A 25,542-nucleotide genomic window follows, 5' to 3' on the forward strand; every position below is an offset into this window, starting at 1 on the left:
ACATCAGATATTATCTACACTTCCCCGAGCTTTGTTTTCTTAAAAGAGAAAGAGTTTTCATGCTCGAACGGCTCTGCTAAGTGCGTAGATACGTCATTGCTTAAAATTCAGTAATATCGAAGAATTATTTTTCAAAGGTTCGATGGATTTGAAAAATTAGTTACAGTAATCCTGCGTTTTGTTTGTTTTCGATTTATTAGATCAAAACAGAACAAAAACAAATTAAACTGCGTATTCAGTTTCAACAGCACTCTACAGATTATGTCACGGTTGTTGTTCAATAGTATAACTGTATTAACATAAGTGAAGCCACAATAAGTAATGTGCTTCCTTTTGCACCATCGTACGACCTTAACATACTTTTGACTGTTTTATCTTCGACACTATCTTCCGTACAATGGTGATATGTTTTTATTAATGAATAAGGCATGATCCATCATTTGCGCCGTAATGAGACGGTAGAGGTGTCTATGCTGAGAAGTCAGGGCTAGAATTTCGTACTTCGTCACATATCTGTCAGTATTACAGGAAATATTAAGGACTATGGAAATATTAAGGACTATCTACTATCTGTACCTTGTAAAATTCGTCTAATTACCTATGTTAATTGCTTATTCCAGTCTGGGTTCTTTCCAGAAAATACTCATCAAAAATAGCTACAAATTCAGTTAATGTTATTTTTCAATTCTCCAGGAGGAATTTAAAACTTCTGGCTGATCTGATTTCAGTAATTATGACAAACATCGTAAAGTTTCAAAACAAATAATTATGCAGGGTATAACATTAAGTGGGTGTCACTTTTTTAGGGGTAGTAGTACATGTTCCCCTAAATACAAATGTGATATTATTTTTTCTTTAATCAAATAAATAGTCGAGTTTTAATTGGCCTTTTAAACAGCACTTTAATTCTTGTTTATGCCGACACTGGACGGTGTAAACCAGGAGACACTCGGAATGAGCGTGGTAAGTTGTATCATTGCACTATCAGCGTTGCTAGTTGTGACCATTTTAAAAATGTTCAGGGACAATGAAAAATAATTTAGTCAGACATATTGCTTTTATATAGCTTAGTGACGCGCTATTTTAAAGTCACCTCAGCAGCTAATCGGTGCCAGACATATTTAATTAATCGAAAGTAAACAAAACAACAAATTTAAATCGTAAATAGTTTAAATTTCAGCAGAATCCGATCCTGTTCCGAAGGGTTACGAAGAGCACGGGAACTTAGTCTCCGTCGTTCAGTTAAAAATGCCTGAAAAACCGCTACTGCCAATTGACTTTACACCTGGTATGACATGACGGAATGGTAAACGGGTAAAAAACAAACAGACACGTTATTTGCGCGAAATAGGAATGGCCGTTTTTGTTTTAATTTGTAAATTGTCGTTGTGTAGCGTAAGTGCATATCTTTATAAAGGTAATTATTTCAGTATTTAGTGACGGTATAATTGTTGTGTGATATTAAGAAAAAGCATGTATACTCAACAAGAAAAAATGATATGGTTAGAACCTACTATTTGTCAGGAGAAAACGATACTGTTGCAGATTATTCCGACAGAAGTACCGAATAAGAAAATATTTGTAAGATTCGTCAAGAGATTATGGGAGCTCTGAACGCCAATATACTAATGTTGAACGAGAACTATCTCAGAGAGTGAGAAATTTATATCCTGGCACCACTACTCGAATATTAGCCACAAGATTTCAAGTACACCATATGCTGTAAAAATCAGGTGAGCAATCAGATTATTTATTGATTTCTGTGTAATTTATTCATTCTTTATTTATTACTGTTTGCGTTTTCTGTTACATTTGTCAGGTTCTACTTCATAGTTTATCTTATTTAAAAGAATTTTGTATATGTGGGATGTTAGAGCTCGTGACGAACACCCACTCATTAAAACCAACGCGCCAAAGAGCATAGCGGCGGGTTGGTAGAAAGAATGATAGGAGACTTTAAGAGTAGGACATGTACATTCTGTGTAAAAATTTTACTTAGATCTGGTTATTCAATCAAAGTTTTAAATTATATATTTAAAAATATGACCAAATTACCTCTGCGAATCTGAAATTCGCGGACAAAAAATGAATTTGGTCTTTGGTCGAGCTGTATATGACCTCATCCGTCTATGAACGTAGATAAACACATAAATTATACAGCTAAGCTATCATATTTGAAATTTTAGTTAAAAAAACATCGCATTGAAAGCGAAAGTGAAAAAACTTTTGAAATTTGTACATAGAATGTGGATAGTGTTTTATATCGATGTATTCTTCGTTGTGAGATTTCAAAAAAGGTAAAAAGTTTGTTAAAAAGAAACCCTGATTTTTTAAAATTATTTAATTTGGATTTGATTTGGCAAAACATTAATAAAAAGGACAAGCCAAAAACTAGGTATATATCATTCAAATCTCACAAACAGATACTTTATACTTATTTTACATAAAGTTAATTTTTCAGGTGAAGATACCAAATAATTTTGATTTTTGCCTACATGCAACAAATTTGAAATTTGGGAATTATTTCGTCAGTCATAAATAGTTACGAATTTTGTTTCAGATTTTGAACTAACGTTTTGCAAAAGATATATCAGTACAAACCTTGAATAAAAATGTCTTCATTTAGTTAATTAAGGGATATGGTAGCACGTAGTAAAAATTTCATCAAAATTGCATAAATCACATATACCTATGTGCAAACTCATATGCAATTCAACGTGGACAATAGATCCTTGACAATTTGTAAAGACATTACAATTTTCACTTTATTTTAAAGGTTAAGCTATTTAAATAAATTAATTTTCTTTTAATCCTATCAAATGAAGTCAAAAAATGTGCTTCGATGCCAAAAATCTAGGTGTGCAAATGCCTGCATACCCAATCTCACAGATCTCACTCAACTGATGATATTGCGAAAATTTACTTGACATATTAGATTTGTTAAATAAAGTAATCTTTCAAAGAAATATCTGGTATTCTTGTTATTGTTCTAACAACACCCTTGACAAAGACCATATGTAAAAACAGTCACGATAGAAAGATAACGATATTTCTACGTTTTATTTAGAATTGATTTTTCATGTTCAATTTTCTTTGCAACATTTGAATAGTTGCATCTCATTTTCGATGTCATTCTACAATATACCGACTTTTATTAAAGGTAGAAGGTTGAAGATTTCACGAATATTTAAAAGACTTTATAGTTAAATATTCAGATTAAAACAACTTTTCGACATATTTCTTAGTTATAGTCAAAAAATGCTAATTTTGCATAGACTTAGACCATTCCATAGCGACTACAGGTGGTTTCTGAAATATCGAGACTTTAGGTATCTTACATATTTTTTCACGTAGAATTTAGTAGTGAACTTTTTTAATAACTACAATGGTTTTCGGGTTATAAATCAAAGTTATATTTTTAGAAGGTTCTTTACTTTCCAAAATAAGTAGTTCGTAATATTATCTCAAGAGCCACTAGTTTTCGAGATAATGGGCATTAAAATAAGAAAAGGAGTATTTCATATTTTTTTAAATGTCTGAAGATATTTTACATAGATTAATGAAATTTGGGCTATTGGTTTAACTAATTAATTATAAACTCACTACATTGGTATACACCGTCTTTGAAGACCATGGAATTTTACGCCACTGAGTTTTTTTGAAAATTTGTTTGGAGTATTCGATTCCTAATTGCATATTATTCGAAAAATAAACCTCATTCCAATTATTATTTATTTAAATTGTGAAAATTAGCTTTTTATATAAAATTGCATTCTAATTACAATGTAATCATTAAAAGTTAAAGAAAATTGTTAGTGTCAACATTTTCTATTTTTTGAGAGTTGAATAGCTTTCACTCTATTTCTCAGGTAATTAAATATTTTACGGTAATAATTCCTTTGGACATCATAATTGCATTTGATTTGAAATTGAAACTGTCATGGAACGAAAAAATCTATATTTTTAATAAATACGTATTATGGTGTTAAATTCAACAAATAATTCAAAAAGGTAATTTTTAAAAAGAAGATTCTAGAAGAATTCAAGTACCTAGTTCAAAACTCCTGTCTTGGAGATCTATAACTAGTTCTTGATAGTTTTGGAGCAAAAGTTAACTAGTACTCTTTTATAATTCTATATAGTAGGTAAATTGGGCTTTGAAAATCCATACTTTCTTACCAAAAGTCCAAACCATTTTTTTAAGATAAAACCCAATCTAAGATTATAATGTTGATAATATTTTGGTGATAAGTACTACGGAAAAAGCATCGTACCTATATAACTTATTGTGTTTAATATAAATTATTTTACAATTTCTCTTAAATCTGTTACAGTGGACTAGTTAAGTTTTGCGCGCAAGCTACAGAATTGTTTTCTATTGACCTTGCATCGGTCTGACAATTATTCTTCAAAGATGGCGATTGTGTTCAGTATGATGATCAATATTTAAAAAATTTGGTGCCGCTTCCATAAAAAAATGTACAGTGCTTCATTCGTAATATGTCTTGTCATCAAAATTACTGTAACAAAAATTACAACGATACTGCTTCAGTTAATTCCCATAATGATGTCTGGAACACAAGGATCGACGACGTCCTTGAACCCACGAAGGGTTTTCTTCTTAAATAAAGCATCCATGAATTTTATTATTATTCCCACGACGAGGCGTGAGAATGCTCAATTGCGAAAAGCACCACTTATTATCGGTCTACGAAATGGACCGTCCAACGACATTGACATAATCAATCTATTCTATCGCAAAATTAATTTCATCTCCCCGAACTCTTTGTTTTACAATCGCTCCACGGCCGTCCTGCGGTCTCATAAACCAACAGCTTGTAAATAAATTATTTTTTTAATGTCTTCACCTGCAGTTATCCATAAGAGTCGATAATAATTATCCTAAGCTTGAACGGGTCTTCATGGATAAGCTGCTTTGTTTTTTCTTATCCTTTATACAAAACTAAAGGAAGTTCTTTCATGCCAAAAATGTATTTAATCAAGTAAATCCTTTATTAGAATTATATTGTAAACAAAACAAATACTAGAACAAACAAAAGATGCGGTAAATGTGGTGCCAGAAATTTGTTTTTATTTCCAGGTTTAGACTTTTTAATTTTCTGGTTAATTATGAATGCATGCCGTACGTTCATTTACCAGAAATTTTAAGTTCAATGAATGGTATCATGGAATCTTCAGCGTTAGAAGATTTCCTTTGTTATGCATATCTAGTTATAGTAATAACGATAGTAATTTCAGTTTCCTTACAAAACTATGAATATGACCCTTTCACTTGTCATCATTGCTTATTAGATGGTATATGTTATTGCAACTCCAATTGCATGTATAGATGTGTATGTTATTGTGCAAATAACAACTTGCATAGTACTATCTGAAAGCTGATTCATTTTTTAAGTTGTACCCTCTGCGTTGAGATCCTTTGTGTTTAATCTGTATGCCAACATTTTCCCACGACGTATTTAATTCCAGTCGCAAAAGAAGAAATTTAAAACAAATAAAAAAGGGTAATTCAAATGCTTATATGAACTGCCATTATGGTTTTACAACAATGTTACATTTTTGTGTATGCATATCACAGTTAATAAGGCGTGAAATGTTACTTTTCACGGCATAATCCGGCGAATCAGTTTTTCCTGGATTACAATAGAGTTATTTAAAATACCTACATAGTACATATTTTAACAGTCTATTTGTCGATAGAAAAACATAATTATATCGGCTTATTCCATCGCCTTACCGATTAGCATGTTCGTCATGGGATTCAACAACTTTATTTGTTTAGAATTTGCTTTATATATATTTTTAAAATGATACAGTTATGGGAAATTTCATAATAGCTGCTGTAGTTAACGGTTACGTCCACTTTTTTTTAAGTATTGTTTAACTGTTCCTCAGTAACTATAAAATAAGTACACGCCATGCATGTTTTTAAGATTTAACCTAAGGAATGAAATTTTTTGAAAATAAGTAAATTCAGCTTGTCAGCAAATTTCAGATGCCCAGAAATAACTTACTCTTACGAGGGTCAGTCAACCGGTCAATATAAACCGGATTTTTTTAAAAATAATTTATTTAGTCAAAATATAATTACAAAATAAGTTTATTGCTTTTCTACATAGCCCCCTTCAATGTTTACACATTTTCCCCAACGCGTGGGGAGCTTGCAGATACCTTCTTCATAAAAAAATGAGGTCTTGTCAAGGCCCAGTTGCGCACAAACTCCCCTACTTCCTCATCGCTCTGAAAATGGTGTCCATCTAGTGCTTCATTCAGTTGTTCAAACAAATGAAAGTCGCAAGGGGACATATCTGGGCTGTACGGAGCATGCCATCGCATTTGGTTCAGTTTATCTCGAGTCAGTGCGGCAGTGTGAGGCCTAGCGTTATCGTGCAATAAAATCACATCTCTGATTGACCGGTTGCGTCTTTTGTTTGTGGAGCCGGTTTTTGCGCTGTCCAGAAACTGGCAGTAATAGGCAGCATTTACAGTCCGACGATCATGTAAGAAATCGATTAACAAAACTCTTTTCCAATCGAAGAAGATGGTTGCAAGAACTTTTCCAGCGGACAAACGTGTTTTTGCTCTTCTTCGCCACTCCATGCTTGATTATTTGCCAGTTTAGATTTGGGAGTATAGTGATGAACCCATGTCTCATCATATGTTACTATACTATGCAAAAAGTTGTTCCCTCGTTTGTCAAAAACTTGATAATAACAAGTTGCGCAATCGCCGGTGTAACCTCTTGCTCAGATATGCCTGTACTGACAAGCCAAAATGGCGACAAGTGCGCGCAACTGCGTCAATCCCCTCCCCACTTCCCCGGCTGCAATAACCCTGCTCAGTTACCAACTCCGCTCAGTTCACTGGCTGCGAAAACAAAAGTCCGGTTTATATTTGACTGACCCTCGTATTTTTAAATATGTAACATAAAACCTTTAACCTTTACAGGGTTCTTCACGATAAGTGGCTTCTTAAATTAAACGTTTCAGAGAAACCAAAGATAATATATCTATGACATTTTGTTTCCGGGGGTTATCAGATCTTCAATGAAAATAATGCCGGTTATACCGGAAATACCTGTCAACTTCGTTTAAATAAACTGTATTTTTGCATTATCGACAAGACAAATTAAAAATAAGTCAAAAATGTTAAGGCTTCCCTGTACCTAAATCTAACCGTTTTCGAGATAATCGATATTTTATGAAAATTTTCGAAAATTCCCTATATCATTCTTCGTTCTGGACACTTTCATTTGCTTTTTGCAACACACAAAGAACATAAGATGCACTACCTTCCCTATCGAAAGTAGCTGAACAGAATTATACCAAGTATCCTATTTTTTACATTACATTTTGAAAACTTAAAATCGACAAAACTTTTTAAATTCAAATGAAACACCCGTACTTTTTTTGCACTATATTATAGAAAATCGAATCNTTTTTACATTACATTTTGAAAACTTAAAATCGACAAAACTTTTTAAATTCAAATGGAACATCCCGTACTTTTTGCACCATATTATAGAAAATCTAATCCTCTATTCACCGATATAGATATTGTATGGATTATAGTTTCGATTTTCTCAGATATTTGCAGTTTTCTTACATCAAGAAATTACATTTAATTAAAAATATAATCAAATGTGAAAGACAAATATTGATACTCTCAACCCTTGATTCAATATTCCACAAGTGTCGGGTATTTTAAATTTATTTTATATCCATGGAACATTCAGAATTATTAGCTGAATTATTAAAATTTGGTATTTTGCAACTGAAACGGAACAATTAATGAAATGATTTCGGTTGGTTTTCTTAGAATTTTTCTCTAAATTTTAATGTTGTTGCGACAGTTTTTAAAGAGTAGCAAACATAGGTAAATAATTTCAAATAACTAATAAATGATTATCAGATAATATTATGATATTTGAAATGAAGCTGACATGAGAAAGAATATTATAATTTAAAATTTTGTTTGCTTTATATTTCATTGTTTTCTTAATGAAAGAATAATAGTTATTTGCTGTTTACTGTACTTACAGTTACTAATAATAGTATTGGAAGAAAATATTATTATTTTTTGTAAATATGTATATTCCCTTATTATTTAAAAGATGAAGAACAAATGTGAAACAATGCATTTTATTAATGTAAGAACGCTATTGTATGTAGTTGGTCGTGTTTCATTCTTGTCCAATTCCTGAAATGTTGCAAAATGCCAATTCACAAAAATGTCCCACGGATATAAAATAAATTCAAAATATCTTTATTATATAGAATAATTATCTTGCACTTTTCTTGTGAACAAATACTTGGTACATGTAGAATACTGAGTGAATACCAATGCATATATGGGTGAATAGAAAAATAGATTTTCTAAAATATTGTACAAAGAATACAGGATGTCCCATATGAATTTAAAAAGTTTCGTCGATTTTAAGTTTTCAAAATGTAAAAAATGGTACTTGGCATAATTTTTTTCAGGTGATTTTGAGAAGGTAGTGCATCTTAATTTATTTTTGTGTTCCGAAAAGCAATTGAAAGCGTCCAAAGCGAAAAAAGATATAAGGAATTTTCGAAATTCTTGCATCTGTCAAAATTTTATAAAATGTCGATTATCTCGAAAACGGTTAGACTTAGGTACGGCGAAGCCTTAACATTTTTGACTTATCTTTAATTTATCTTGTCGATAATGTAATGATATATAGTGTTCTATTTAAAATAACGAAGTTGACAGTTACTTTCGGTATAACCGGAAGTGCTACGCTGACAGCATTATTTTAATTCAAGAGAGCATATCTGACAACCTCCAGAGTCATATTATCTTTGGTTTTTCTGTAACGTTTAATAGGCCAAGAACCCTGAATATAGGTACCTGCCTAGCCTACTATAAAGGTCTCCTGTCTTTGTCACTTCTACTGGGGACTCTCTTCCTAATCTGCGTATCTCGCGGGCAAAACGAGTTTTGTCGAACTGTAGTGGATTGTGTTTGAAAATTTGAAAATAGGTTTCTCTTTTAATTAATTTTATGAGGACTTAAAAATATAATAATAGTAAACCTCTTAAAACAACCCAAAAAAGTGAGTGAAAAATAGAAATACACACCTGAAAACCTGTTAGCAGTTTCCTTGTTTTACTGTTATTCTGCATAAAATACATTCATAAATTTAAAAATTAAAGCAAATCGAACCTCAAATTGAATAAGGACCTATACAAGATCGGGCCTAGGGATTCTGATTGTTGGTCCCCCCTCACATAGTCTAGTCCGAGAACAACAAGGACAGATAAAATCTTAACAAAGGCTAAGTCTGAAACTGACGGTGACCAGGTACTTTAAATATCAGCAGAATATCAACACGGGCCGTAAAAGCCCTAAATCCTAAATCGAATTTACGGTTTTTAGTGAAATCACGAACAATTATCTATGTTTGCAGTGTGAAATACATCTTGTTAGGCAAAAATATATTGAAATTGTGTAACACTGTTTCAATTTTATAACCAATTTTGTGTGGAAGTTGAAATCAAATGTCTTCAACTTTTCTCAAAAAATAGTGCAGTTAAGAATTTTGGCACGAACACTGTACTAACAATAATTGAACCAACATATTTCTAAATAAAGTGTAACTTATATCTCTAATTATTGCCGTTACCAGACTGTTGTGATATAAAGTAAGTCTGCAATGCACACATTTTGAATAAATTTTCTTAATTGACACTGTAAAAAATAATTTATCTGCTTCCACTATAGTAAATAGACTATTAATACATTGTTTTTAAGGATGTAAGTGGATTTTACCGTGGAAGTGGAAGCTGCTTTGGACAACGGGAGGTAAGTGAAGTAACTTACCTCCCTAGGGGAAAAAAGCGATTTCGAGTTATAAATGCATATTTTATGAACAAGTAAATAGAAATTTTTGATGAACATTATACGTACAGTTATTAAATTTAGTAACATTTATAAAACCTGCATAATTATTTCCCTCGCGTTTATTAATTGTCTCATTTTTCTTAAAATGATTTTACCGCTTCATTTCAGTCACAGGAGGCTCAATATTATCTGACTGATCGTACTACTAGAACCTGGAGTTGAAGTGTCATTGTCAAAAATCCTGTTGGCATTTCATTTTTGTTACTTAAACTGTCAGCAACATAACTTTCTGAAACTGTGGCTGATTTCCACCCACCATGTCTTTTGATTGCTAACACAACAACTCCTGTATTAGCCAGTAACGTTGCCGATGTTCTTCGAAATAAATGGTCTGTATATGTTTCAGGATGTTCTAGTTTCAAAAACTGTGCAATCTTATTAGGAATTATAGAAATCGACTGGTTGGTTGTAACAGCTACCTGCTTCATAACGCAGAAAAATGCGTCAATGTTCAGTTTTAATTTCCAATCTAATATTTCTTGAGAATTTCTAGGTGAGAGACAGAACTCAGACGAGAAGTAATTGTAAACGTACGTAACATACCATTTTTAGAAACTGGAATTGTAACTACAATGTCATCGAAATTTTTGAAACTGTCGTTGTCCAACGTAAGTTTGCATAACACACCAGAACGGCATGCTCCTTTAATGCCTAAGACCGTCACTACCTTCTTAGCAAATACCTATGTATTATCGGGTGCCTGAACGAGAAAATCATTGACTTGTTCTCTTATAAAAAACGTTTGATTTTTTAGGTATATAGCCGTCATTCTTACGTTTCAAAAATGCTCTCAGTTTGGGGTATTTTGATATATCCACGTTCTCCTCTATGAAAATAGTTGACTTAATCATGAGTATTCACTCCACAAACTGGCCGGTGACTTTAAAGTTCTTGACTTCTCTATGAACTATGCTAGCAGTGACATTTCAGCAACACCAGTATTTTTGTTCTGGCACCATTCTTTGAAATTCCTATTTGTTCGTCCGTAGCGCAATTTTGACTTCTCTGGCAATAAAAATTCGCAAGCAGCATTTGCTTCACTTTCTATTTGAAAATCACTCATTTAGAAATAATAATTCAAAACCAGCAAAAATGCAACTTTTATGTAGCTTTGTTTATAAACGCCTTAGAAACTACAAAATCCAACTGCAAGATTTCGAATAATGTCAAAATGAACTGATTAAGAAATGTCAAAAAATAAAACCTAATCTTTATTTCATGAACCATAAAGAAATGTGGGAACAGATAAAATGTTATACATCACGCAGCAGTTAAGTATTATTTTGTCAGTCTCAGACTCTATTGCCAGCCCTCGCTCCGCTCGGGCGCAAAATAATCCTCGATTGGTAAATAATACTTACCTCCTTTATGGTATAAATAACTATTACAGGGGATTTGTATTAGTAACTAGGGCAAATATATAAAACTAAACTTCATTTACATATAAGAGTTTGGTAAAGATAAAATAATTTCAAAATTACAAGCAGTGCAATCAATCCTTACTATAAAAAAAGTTTCAAGTATAGATATCATTTTTGTACTCAAAAAGTTAGGGTATATATCTACAGAAATTTTACAAGAAAAGTTTACAATACAAATGTTTGTAAATAGAAAAAAACTGCTTTGTTTCAATTTCACTAAAAATAAAAAAGAACATAAGAAAAAGTTAACCGATGAAGCTTTATCGGTCCATTGTGGAGCACCAGAACAATGGGAACTACAGAGTGTTTCAAAACGTAATGCCAAATTGACATAGAATATAGGAAATACCAATTTAAGCAAAAAACTATTTTTTTCGCAGTTTAATTGGTATAACGATTCAGTAAGTAAGTAATCCACGGCATTTTTGAGTTTCAAAGATTAAAGTCGTGTCAATTAAATAATTTTTTTTTAGAAAGGGTGTCGATTTTCTACATTGTACGAGAGTACCCTTTTATACCTTTTGAGATACTATCAGAATTTAATGAATGAGGACAAATTATTACCCCATAGACTACTGTAATCGGCAATCTACAGACTTATAGTAAGAAGTTTCATTAGAATCAACCATTTCATTTATAACATCTATTTCTTTGCGGTGTATTTTTATCACCCTGTAATTTATTTACTAACGAAATAAAATAATAGAAGAAATGTTTTACTTAAAATGGCATTTACTGTCTCCTATGTCGTTTGACGCCATATTTTAGAAACACCCTGAATACTGTTTTCAAAAAATATATATTTTATTATTAGCTTTCATATGTTTACCTTATTATAAAGATATTGGGTTAATTCAAATAAATTTAAAAAATTTGGCTTACATCATTTTCGGAATTCCCTGTATACAGGAAAATAATTAAATACATCTTTAAATATTATTTCTCGAGAAATTATAAAACTATTTTGATTTGAAAAGCGAATGTTGCATGTAATGAGGTGGATAAGTTATTAGATAGCGCTATTGTACATTTTATAAAGGATCTCGGGAATACTTTACAAATCGCCGCATTCATATTATTAACTGATAATTCCGGAGAATTAGAGCTTCGTTAGAACTATCTTCGCAGGCACAATTCGTTGGAAATAAACTTTGTTCACACTTGATTGGATTTTACACCACAGTTGTCCAATAAACTTTTCTTTATCCGTGTGAATTATACCAGATACTTAGTTCTTAGGGATATATTTCTGTGTAATTTCTTCTCATTGCGAAGTTCGTAAATGAGATTTCGAAATCGTGACCCTACAGTTTTTTGCCAAGCGAATGAAGTTATTACTATTTACGAAAAATAATCTGTTATTATTTATAGACATGGGAAATTACCACCATACGTTTTACTTATTCTATACAGTCCTCTAATACAATTGCAAACTTAAAATAGGATAAAGGATATTAATTAAAAATTTACTTAGGATTACTTATTAATACAGATAGTAGTACAAAAAAAATAAGGGTACTACCTTTTTGTAAAAACTTTTTCAGAAAATGTATTATAAGAGAGATATAACTTTTTAAAGGGATCTTTTTGTAAAACATCTGGACAGTATCTAATAATTAGATATAGAAAATGTTAAGGCGGCTGCAATGTAGTACAGGGTTAGCTAGAGGCCAGCTTCCCTTTTATGTAAATAAAAAGTGACACAACCATTGCTTTCTTATAACTCCACTGCACTCTTTACATTATGAGTAGGCTTAGTGCGGCACGGGTTTAACAGGACCGTAGTCAGATTACGAATGTAAATATTAATATGTTTACAGAAAATATGTCGCAACATAGTACTGCTCCCAAGGAGCAAGGCTAATTAGAGGATAAAATACCTAAATAAATTTAAATGACGCCACTTACCCGATAAACCTTAGTGTTGAGACAAGGCTTCCGTGACATATTGGAAGGAGTTAAATCATATTACTACGTGCTTTTCTTCAGTGAAACGGCGACATTTACCACTTAATACTAACTCGTGTAGGGAAAATGACCGTTCAACGTCTACTGTTGACAGCGGACAGTATGAGAAATTGTTGAAGCATGAACTACGAGTATATGTATATTAAAATATTTGCTGGTAACTCCTGATATGTACCAGATAAAACATTACATATGTTTTCCAAAGTGGTGTATGCTGGATTTTTTCCAACACTCTTTGCATTTTTTCTTTATCATACTACTGACTGGGTGTATATTATTAGCTTCGTATATATTTTTTTGTACATCATCCATTATATGAAATTGTTGATTTAGGGATAGTCCATGTGATTCCAATTTACGGAATTAACGGAACTTGGGTTCTCTAGTTTGTTTAATTGAATATTGCTTGATAGAAAAGCGTCTGTTAGTTCATAGAAAAATACAGTCTTCAGCGCTGGACGAGGCATGGCTCTTCAAATGTCTTGTCACTTTAGTTTTGTAACAAGAATTTACAATGCGTTCGCACAGACTACAAAACAGGTGATTTCCTTTAATACGTATGTCCCTATAACCTTCAAACTGTCAAACCACATTTGAAATAATTCCCGTCTATTTTTTTTCTCTTTTGGCATTTTACTTCACTTTTCCCCATAACTTATAGTTGTTAATGTAAATTATATTATGTAATTATATTAATGTAAATTATATTATTATTTTGGTTCGTACTATTATCTCCTGAAATATTTTACACTCTTTTTTAACACCCTGTATATTTATAAATAGTTATTTAAATACACACGGTGAATACAATTTACAGCAGACGTAAAAAAGAAAGGTATCCCAACACCAACTACTACAAGGTTCCGTAAATAACTGAACATATTAAAACGCGAGTCAGCTGTGAAGGCCACCGACCCCCACGCCGGCTCTGTTAGACTATGCACGTGCACTAAGCTTAATTGTAAGAATAGGTATATATGTAAGTATTTGCACGATAGTATGAAACAAAAAGGGGCGGTGTCTGTTTTTCTACATTAAACGCTTCACATGGAACTTACCATCAAATATATAGTCCGTACAATATTTGTCGAGACAGAATTTCAAGAAAAGCCAATAAAGTTGAGTTATCGAAACTACTGTAACAATTTACTGCGACAGGGGCGTACCATGAAATTTTCCAGGTTATTTTCAGAATATTAAAATATAAACACGATATTCTTCGACTGAAAATTAAATTCTTTTCTTTTATTTTTCACCTCCACTGGTTTATTTTAATAAGAAATTACACTGAAAATTAACAGAAAGAAACACGCCTTAGTAACAGCAAAACACAGTATGCACTGCAAGCTGCTATGGTGAACGCCACGTCGTCAATGTCTTTCTACCTCGGGTGTCGAACGCGGTTAATTCCAAGAAAGTGAGGCAGGGGTCTTCTTGGAATTCTATCTCAACAGATATCGTACGGACTGTAGGTATAGTACGTAATAATAAGTACCAGCAAACCTTAATAAAATAATCATTTCTTACTTAGAAGGAAAGCGATTGCAGAAAATATGTAATTAACAGTTGTCCGAAGTGTTCCGCGGTTAATCGTCTCTGGCAATAGGTAAGTAAATACCCATTTCAAAAACGAAAATGACTATTTAACATTTACCGAGGTCACAGATTTGGCCTATGTCTGCTACTACAACGAGTATTGTCGCTTACTAGCATGGTATAAATTACGACTGTTAATTTATTTGATTGTCGCCACAGTTTCCGATGTTTAGTAATAATCTTAAATTGATTTTTTTTTACCTAATTAAGGAAATGTAAAAATCTCTGAGAATAAGAAACTGCAAGGCACGAAATTCATTACTATCAAAATCACTACAATCGCAATCAAATCACTAACAATGTTTTCCTTCCTTTTAAGAAATTGAAATTAAAAAATCCCTAACATGTCTTGGACCATATTGAACATTATTCCGCCATAATCATAATTCTAAAAATATTAGTTCTGCTCTCTAATGAAGTATTCTCAGTTTCTTGTTACTTACTTTTTGAAATGCCTCCATATTCTGCAGCATATTAAATATAGTTTTCCATGCTTTTAAAGTGAATGGAATGAATTTCTTACGATCAAGCTCGTAAAATTGTTTCAAAGAACACATTCATAAAACGACTATATGTAAAAGTTAATTGCCCCTTTAGTGCAAGGCCATATGGCCAGTCCTTTTAAATTTTATGTATTACACAACAGACACGATTTTATATTTGTTTTTACTGAAAAAGTTTATGACTATTGACAAATTAGCGGTACGTATAACAGGAGATATCTAATAATTTTTTGTAATTTAACCGTTTCAATTCAATTCTATTTTTCTTAATTAATTAGAATGACTGTTTTAGACTTTTTTAGTTACTCATGAGTATGCACTTACATCCAAGTGGATTGCTGTAAAGCTTATTTTGCTAAAAGCTAAAAGCTATTTACTTTAGTCGTGTAAATAATTGTTATCCAGTGCAAGAATCACAACTAACAGATAATTCAGAAAACAGCTAAAAACTAATTGTTATGCGAAATGCGTTTTTGGAAATGACAAAAGTCGGCATGCATTATTAATTTAATAACGTACTTCTCAGATAATTTCCTATGTCCCTGCATCAAGGTAAATTCTTAAACGAGGATGTGACTTAACTCACTGTTATTTCAACTGTGGAAGTTGTTTCCTAACATAACTGACCAACCGGAAGAAATCCTCACCATTGTGAAAGATTTTACCATTATTCGGAACAGTAAAATGTTATTTCTTCGCGATGTTCGATATGAATACATTGTTGTGACAAAGGGTTGTTTAAACAGAATAAAATACCAACTTAGACTCTTATTTCATATTCTTTGAACTAAGGCTTTGTATAATTGCAGATCTTTATTTTGAAATTTACGAATTAATAATGGTTAAATTTAAAATGGATTTGCTGAAATTACCCATTGCAATACAATGATAGATGTAAAAAAGGCTGTAATATAGAATTAGAAATGTTGCAAAAAATTTTAAGGTAATCTGTCAATTAAAGGTTTTATAACGTAGAAACAATTCTTCTTAACAGTCTTAACACATTATTGTTGTGGCAAAATAAGAGAAATATGGGTTCGTAAATACTTAATTCCCAAAATATGATTTTTTTTTGGATATATTTAATATCCAAAACTCTTAACGTTGAGAAAAATGAGAATTTAGACCGGTATTTTTTTATCTTTAACAAGTCAAAATAGTAATTAAGAACTAAAATTAGTCAGGGAATGCAGATAAGAGGACGTCAAATTTTTTGGTGTAATATTTTTTACCTATTTAAGAACAGAACTTTCAAATTTGTATTTTCGTTTAGAGGAGAACTAAATTTTATTATAGTCTTTCCGATCTCAAGTGAAGACCAAAGAGCTAGGCAGTACCTATGTACCAGGTTCGGTCGCTACGCAGCAACTCGACACTGAAATATTTGAAAAACTTGTTCCCATATTTATTTAGCCATACGCATATACAGGTCTGGTCGAACCAAACGTGGAGATGGTAGAAATGTATACGCCCAGTTGAAGAAAGTGCTCGCGGGCAAACGGCGGACAAACACAACCGCACTGTGCGACCGGCCATAAATTTCAGTTGTTGACAAATTGCCTAGCAGTGCAGAGCAGCAATGCGGAATTAGTTTATTGTTGATTATTTTTATTTAATAACTTTTCTAACTTAAACTAATAACCTTTCCTCATCCTTTCCTGGCAAGGATATGTTCACACCTTCCCGTTGGTTCTTGCCGAGCAGTAATATATTTTAATGAAAATGTAAATGTTTTTTGATATGTCATAACCAAAATTTACCATCAACATGATAAAATTGGACATGAATGATTAAAACATGTTGTTGGCCGAATGAACATATACTAGAAATTTTCTACACATTATATAAAAATTAATATTATTTTTTACCTTTAGCAGAAAACTTTCTTAGGGGCGCGGGCGCCTATCAAACTCATTAAATAATTAACGCAAGATACGTTTTTTTGTGTAAAAAGTCAAAATTTTCAAGTTTTGTCTTAAATATGTGAAATAATAGAATGAAGAAACATGGGGCAATACTTTACGTAGGCCACCTGTTATTGAATTGTTCTAGTCCAAATCTCTTAAAAAGGACAAAAACGTGAAATAATGGTATACATTTAATCCGATTACTTTCGAACGTTTTAAATAAATTCAATGAACCATTTTCAGCATTTTTAATTTTAACATCTAATATCTCGCAAACTAAATATTTCCTGACCACTTTTTTCTTACTTTGAGGCGTTGTATCACCAGTTATAACTACTCCTATGAGAGACAGATTTTTGTAGTACATAAATAAAATCACATTAAGAAATGATTGACCACTAATTTTTGGAGCAAATATTTTAAGGGAATATATGATTAATTTAATCATTTTTGTTTTTAAAAGGAGTTGACTTTTACTGTATCACTGTATAATCTAGAAAGTAATTGTAGAATATTTTAGAAGAGATATTAATGTAAAAATAACTTACAGAATATATTTTTTATGTAAAACATCAAAATACCTAATATACCTGCATAACAGTATAAAAAACAACTGGCCCATTAGCTCAGTTGGTTAGAGCGTCGTGCTAATAACGCGAAGGTCGTGGGTTCGATCCCCCCATGGGCCATAGTTTTTTTTCATTTAAATTATAATTATCTTTTGAATTTCCTTTTTCTTCTATTTATTTGCATATTTTGTATATTTTAAAATGAATTTAATTCTTGTTACACATGATTTTTCATACTGATATAATATTTACAAAACATTCATTAGATAATCATTAATAATAAATAATATTTTTCACAAAACGTGTTTCTTTACAATTAGCATATTAACTCAAATGTAACTTAAATATATTAATAATATCAATATATTAGTATATTCAATTGTAAGTATAGGTTTTAATTTCAGGCACATCCTGTACACACACCACATCCAGTTTTTCTCAAATGTAATTAATAACCCTCTAATGACATAATTTTAGCTTACCAGAACACAGTTAAGGAGTCAACAGATCAGTCGTCAGTATTCTTATTTTGAAGATAAACAATTTGGAGCAACAATGGTGGGATAGCGAGTAGTTTTTTTTTAATTTTAAAAACATTAGTCTTTCACTGAGTGAGAAAATTGAGAGTACTTATTCTGTATTTTTCACAGGCGTCACAATTTTTTTCCATGGGAGGTACAGCAAACCGTAACTATCTTAACGGTTATATAATTACACAATATAATGCGAGTGTAAGTGCTATATTTTAGTAATCTGGTACCCACATTTCTATAGTAGAAGAGACGTTGTCACGTGAGATTTTAGTAAACAATCTTGATAGGTCGATTTTTCGTAGCCGTATTTTTGTTTCTGAAATCGTTCGGAAATGTATATATACTTTTTTGGACCAATTTTAGACCCCAAAACACCGTATTCTAATATTTTAGGTCGTTTTTTATCTGTATTTTATACCAACTCACAAAATGCAGTATTTAGTAATTATAACATTTATTGAACGAATTGCACATATTAATCGTTTCCTAACTATTTGTTTATATTTATAGATGTTTTGCAGTTGGCCGAACTTTATTCGAAAAGTCGGCAACATTATTGCTGTTAATTGTTTCTTCTTCGACAATATTAGGTATTACTATTGGCAAATTTCTCTTTGTCTCTCCCCCCTCTAAATATTTTATATGCTATGTCTAGTTTATTTGTACAGGGTTAGTCAAAAGTATGGAAACCCCCAAAAATCTTTGCAGGAAAGCATTTTTGGGATAAATGGCGAGGACAAAATGTTTGAGGTCAAGGTCAAGGTTTAAGGTCATATCAAGATCAAATCAGTTTTTTAAATGGCGACCCTCCTTTTCGACCAAGGAAATGGAAGGAGCAGAAAATTCTGCATCCGAATATGGCATTGACCGGGACCTCAAGGTAAATGGTCAAGATCAGTTCAAGGTCAAATGTAGATTTTGACTGTAAGTTTTTATTTTTAACTACGGAATCAGAGGGAGTAACAGTTTTTGAGTAGATACGTGATGGTACTACTTAGTGACCTTGATCTTGAGGTCACTAAAAAATTGTGAGTCCCTTCTATTCCATCGTCGAAAATAAAAAATTACAGCCGGAATAATGACTTGACCTCTACCTGACCTTGACCATTGACCTTAAGGTCACATATAAGATCATAATAACAGAATAGATCTATGCTCTCTTATTTCTAGCGTCGAAATAATAGTTCGCTACTCCAAAAACCCATAAGACCTTGACATGTTCTTTCGACCTTCACGTGACCTTGGGGAGGGGGAGTCAAATGGATCCCACACATGATACATCATTTGAACGTAGAGTTTACCGCTTTTTCCGAATCCGGGGTTGAAAATAAGGGTTTCCATTTAAAAAGACTAAGTTGACCTTGAAATTACCTTCAAGGTCACATACAAGGTCACGACAATATGTGCCCCTTGGAGACCAGTAACTTTCATCTGAACCATTTTTCACATAACAATGTACTTTGGATTTTAGAACGGGTGGACGGGTGGTTTGGGGCGATTTTATAAGCAATTAGATTCTATGAAGAAATGTTAGGTATGCATTAATAAAGTACCTAGTACCACTTATATTTAGTAAAAGTACATTTCCGAACTCAATGCACTGTCGTCCTGGAATGTATTGCTTTTACTACAGGTACACAATATACTATTTCCGGTGGTAAGTGTATATATTATGTCATCTTAAAAGAATAATTCTTTATTTTATAGAGCAGATTTTAACTACTTGGCTTATGATGCCATGTTTTAATAAAAAGCATAAAAAATATGGTTGTTTTTTTCTGCTTTCCTTTACCTTTTCTTCGGCTCATACATTTATGCTAAACCACAATTTGAATAATTGAAAAACAGTAAATTAAAAACAAAGGTCAATAAGCAAGTGTGTCAAGAGATACTGCTTGGAATTTGTTGTTAAATAAAAATAACTACAAAAAAGTTGTGGTCAGATATTTGTAATACAGCATATTATTCAAAGTAAACTCAAAGTAAATTTTTAGACAATAATGTCTACAGGGTGTTTTTTAAATCTGTCGTAGCTTCAGAGTTTGTTCCTAGGTCCATATGGCCTTAAGCCAAAAAATAAATAAATAATTAGGGTTAATTAGATAATTTAGTAGCCCATGAGTTTTCTGTGGATCAAACATCTTCAAAGATATTTGAATAAATATATTTTTTTATATTTCACCACATTTTATCTCTTTTTGGTATAAAATGAGCCAAGATACACCCTATTCCCTATTGTATCATAGATTTATGGATATTATGGATTTATGGATTTATGGAACTGGATATTTTATAACAAATCGTATTCATTGAGTAAATTCATAAAGAAATAAAAAATAAGTATAAGTACATGTTATAGTTATCACTAAGTATGTATTTTTATTTTTAACATATTTTAATTATTTAATTTAAATTATTTTAAAATATTTTTTTAATAACTCGAATATTAACTAGGATAAAATCTGCATATTACTTACTTATAGTCCAAGCGATCGAGCAGTAAAAGTAGGCTTTAGAGTTTCTGCTTGAAGTTATCTATTTTATTGTACAGAAAAATCTCAAATATTATGTAGAATAAGAATCCGAGTTTGCCTATTCCAAAAAACCATTGCTAAATTCAGGGGCACATATGTCTTACTATTTGTTCACAAAGTTTTATCAATATTTATACATATTTTAAAAATTTCTCCAAATATACATATGATTTTCTACTATTTTTTGTCCATTGTTAATGCAAAATTAAATTTTTTTGATTCGCAGTTGGTGTAAGTAGGAAATCGTCAAATAAACAAAAAAATAAAGAATTACTTTTTTTTATTTAGTGCTTACTTTCGATGTTACAGGGAAAAATATGTCGAAAAACGGGTAATTTTTCGTTTTTTTGTATGTTTGTTGTTCCCTTGAATTTAGCAATGGTTTTTTGGAATAGGCAAACTCGGATTCTTGTTCTACACAATATTAGGGATTTTTCTGTACAACAAAATAGACGACTTAAAATACAAACGCCTCGAATGCTCTATCTCCTGGACTATTATGAATGTTGAATGTTGCTTCAGTCATCAATTATTTCAACTTCTTTAACATTTTCGTTTGTATTGTTTGTACACCAATTATGTTTTAAATTAATTTATAGCTTGTTATGCGAAGTTAGTTTGCTTTTTTACAGGAAAATATGTAAAAAAACCTTTTAGATACCTGGTTTTTATATTTTATATCGGTATATCGCTGATGCGTGAATTTTTTTTTTTTTAGAAAAAGGGCCTCCGTAGATCTTGCAGCCCTTGGTCCCACTATAGGTTAATACAGCCCTGCTATAATTTTTAGCCAAACTCTTGTAACACATAAGTTTCTGATTAATTCGTCAAACTTTTGAGATAAGAAATAAGAAGCAATGATTTGTAGAAATATGCGAATAGCGGCATTTCCCTTTGAAATGGGTTAGTTTAGGTCAATATTTATATAATTGATTCGTTAAATTTATTACAAAGGTTTTTATTTTTACGAACAATTGAACGAAAGAAACTAATTAATTAAATGTTCATAATTACAACCATTTTTTTGCACAAATTAAATAAACTTATTCGACGTTTTTTGCCTTCCAATATTTCTGGAATTATTAGCACCATTTTACTACGAATAATCAATTGTATCAATATTAATCTAAACCAACAGACGAACATATTCATTATTTCTAAAATCATCACATCTACGGAACCTGAATATAGAGTTCTATTTAAAAACAATTTCGATAACGCAAACTATTCAACATGGAAAAATACAAAATTATTGTGTCCGAGGATGCTACCAGTATAAAGCTTCATTGTTTAGGAAATAATGAATTTATTCCACACTTTTCTTCCGCGCGGTATAATAATTAAATGAGGTGTCCTTTCTGGTTTCACTCTCTGAAAGTGCTGCTGCCGGAGCCATTAACATAAGATGGTGTACGTAACCATAACAGGTCTAATATTAAGAGCTGGTTCTAGATTGCTGTGGTTTATTGCAATTTAAGAAATGCGTTCCCACAAGAACTTGGCAAGGAGTTTATTTAAATTTTGCAAAAAATGTTTAAAACAGTAAAAGGTAATGGTCGCTTGGCCACGAAATCTTTTGTTGTGCTGTGTAATTTTAACACTAACTTCAAATGAGTCACCAGATTTTACGCGGACAGGCAAAATTTAGATATATTTCATGGTTGAGGTCGTCGGTCATAGGACAAAGGTGCAGGTTAAAATGGCAGTTGTAATTTTTGCTGGTTCAGAATTAAAACGTGTTAATATTTCTTCTACCTAGGAGTTATCATTAAGTACGTGCATTTGAGATTAAGAGCGCTTAGAACCCACAAGGTAGTCGTATGTAATTTCCATTTCATTATGGTAATAAGTAAGTTTAGCAAAAGTTGCTGTTTAAGATGTTTAAATCCATATTATAACTACAGGAGATTGTTTCTTGGATCATTTTAGGTCAGAGGGACCTAATGAAGTAAGGATCTAAAGTCACTGGTCACAAAATACAGGGTGTTCAAAAGGTATCACATTTACACTCGTATAAGGTAATCTGTGGAAGTTTGGTGCATGTGGACGAAATTTGCGGTAATAACTAAAAATGAAAGCAAAAATAAGATGAATTGGTTTACACATATGTTAACCAATGATGGGGATACTTGGGGATACTGTCATTAAGAATTGGCAAAGGTATTTCTTAGGAAAAAGATGTATTCCAATAAGCATATATATCACACAGATAAAAGAACTCTAAAACTATTCATTTTAGAAAAAAATAATAGCTTTTCGTTCCAAATACAATTTGAAATACAGTGCACAAATGTAAAAAAATAATTGTTGAAGACATCTTCAGTGATCTGAAGAGGGGAGCAGCTAATTTTTGGCATATTTGATGACCACTCTGTATTTAAAATTGTATTTAGAACAAATAATTCCTTTACATTACATTACATTAGATATATTTTTTTGTGAAATTATTAGTTTTGGAGATAGTTTGAATTTATTTTTTAATATACTTATTTTAAAATAGAAAAGTAACGAATAGAAAATTGTTCGTTTTTTGGAATAAAGTCAAACAACCTTTTATCTCAGAAATAACATCAGAAATTAAATACACTTATCCAATTTCGGTCCTTCGAGCCAGCGCCTATTAGTATCTCCACCATTAACAAGTATTCTGTGAATTTAATTAACCAAAGCTTCATTAATCTTTCAGAGATGTTCGGAGATGATTATTCAATAATATGTATACCTATATATTTTTTAATTCAACATCTTGTATCTCTGAAACCAGCCGTTTCAATGCTTTAGACGTTGGTTTAAAATATTTCAAGAAATAACTCCTTGATCATAGGCTTAGAAAACATCCAAATTATTATTATTATTTTCGTTTTCATGCGCGTAGGAAGTGGTTAAAAAATATACGCGTGCCACTGGTCAATTTGTAATTCCCTTTTAATACTAAAAACATTATTCTTAATATTTTTGTCGTATAAGATTTTAATTTGGTAAATATATTCCTTCTTGAGTCTTAATAATTATATCGAAAACCTTTGTGATAAAATATGTTATTAGTAGCAATAATTGCAAGTCCTCGGTAGTATAGTGGTAAGTATCCCCGCCTGTCACGCGGGAGACCGGGGTTCGATTCCCCGCCGGGGAGGCCTTTTTTTTATTTAATAATGGATATTTTTATTAGAGAATATTTAAAATAAAAAAGCCTTGTTACATAAATTTTATTGTATGAGTTCTAATTTTTTCAAATGTAACAACACGAAAGATGATACACTCAAATTATGTATCAGAGTGAATCGAAATTATTGTTGTCAGGTTTTGTACATTTTTTAAGAGATTTTATTTTCGCAATTTTCACAAAAATTTTGTGAATAGATCAACGCTAATCGTCAACTAGTTCCAATGATGCTTTCTACTGACGAAGTTGATACATAATTAGCACTCTAATATACATAATTTGCATGCTCCTAGAGACTTCAATAAGGTGTGCATTTCTTAAGCAGAAGAGAAAGGGGAGAATATTTTTCTATTCCGAAATGACATACACCGTGGCACAAAAAAGTTGAAGCGATTTAAAAGGATCCTAATGGTCGCTTGTGGCGCCCTCTGGGAGATACAGCCAATCGACCATAAAATTCAAATTTCCCGTCCCAAGAAACCATCGCATACAAAATTTCATGAATTTAACTCAAAGTAGTCGAGAGCTATTAAAGAAAATATAATTAATTTTCTTAAATTTGACATCCTGTGTATCCTAAACGAAGCATTTCCAGAAGTTCATAGGAAATTTTTCACTTAAAATTGAACGTAGAATGACATACTGAAGTATGTACATCTCCTAAAAACACCCTGTATACAATAATGGTCGTTATTTTCGGAGATATTACCAATATTCGTTTAAAAGAAGAAATTTATTTTAATAACCTGTACATTCCAACAAACGATGTGTGATATTGCCAGAATACAGTTGCCTTAGGACTTATGGTACGTTTTTTCTGAAATTTGATTTGTATATTTGGATTTGAAAAGCGTCTTCGATTAACAACAAATTTGAAGAAGACGTCTCCAAAACCTATTTTATTCGTTGCCACTAACAGAGTACAAAGTAAAAATTCAGACAAATTAATTGAAAAAGTGAATTCCGCAATTTTGCCGCTCAATAATTATATCCGAGTTGAGACCAACCTACTTCTTGGATTTTCAAAACCGAAATAAATACAATTTACTGTTTCCTGAATAAAAAAATGCAGGATGTCGAATCGCGGCGAATAAGTAAGCATGAATGTTTGATTGAGTCTTATTTAGTACCTCTATGAATGGAATATTGGTAGATCCGCATCAGTCTGTTCGCGGTGACTTACCGTTAGTGGCAATTGACCGAAAACAGTCCTTTATGTTTGCATGAGGAAGGAACGTTGATTACTGTGGCGAACCTGAAAAAATGGTCATCCGATTGCTCGAGATCGTGTCTAAATACACGAGACGAGCACACCGGAAGATGAATCCAACTTCTAATTAGTGTCTCCTATTCCGTTAGTGGTAAACGTTCAGCGATTTGCATAAAGGAATTAAAAATGT

At 31.7% G+C, this 25,542-nt stretch overlaps 2 non-coding genes across 2 annotated transcripts; both read left to right on the top strand.

Moving 5' to 3' along the window:
- The first annotated feature begins 17,958 nt into the window (after positions 1-17,958).
- On the top strand, positions 17,959-18,032 carry Trnai-aau. The gene has a single exon. It is a non-coding gene; the product is annotated as a tRNA-Ile (tRNA).
- Positions 18,033-24,040: 6,008 nt separating this feature from the next.
- Positions 24,041-24,112, top strand: Trnad-guc. Its single transcript has one exon. It is a non-coding gene; the product is annotated as a tRNA-Asp (tRNA).
- The last annotated feature ends 1,430 nt before the right edge of the window (positions 24,113-25,542 follow it).

The sequence above is a fragment of the Anoplophora glabripennis genome, unplaced genomic scaffold, assembly GCF_000390285.2.
Source record: "Anoplophora glabripennis isolate ALB-LARVAE unplaced genomic scaffold, Agla_2.0 scaffold106, whole genome shotgun sequence".
Lineage (NCBI taxonomy): Eukaryota > Metazoa > Arthropoda > Insecta > Coleoptera > Cerambycidae > Anoplophora > Anoplophora glabripennis.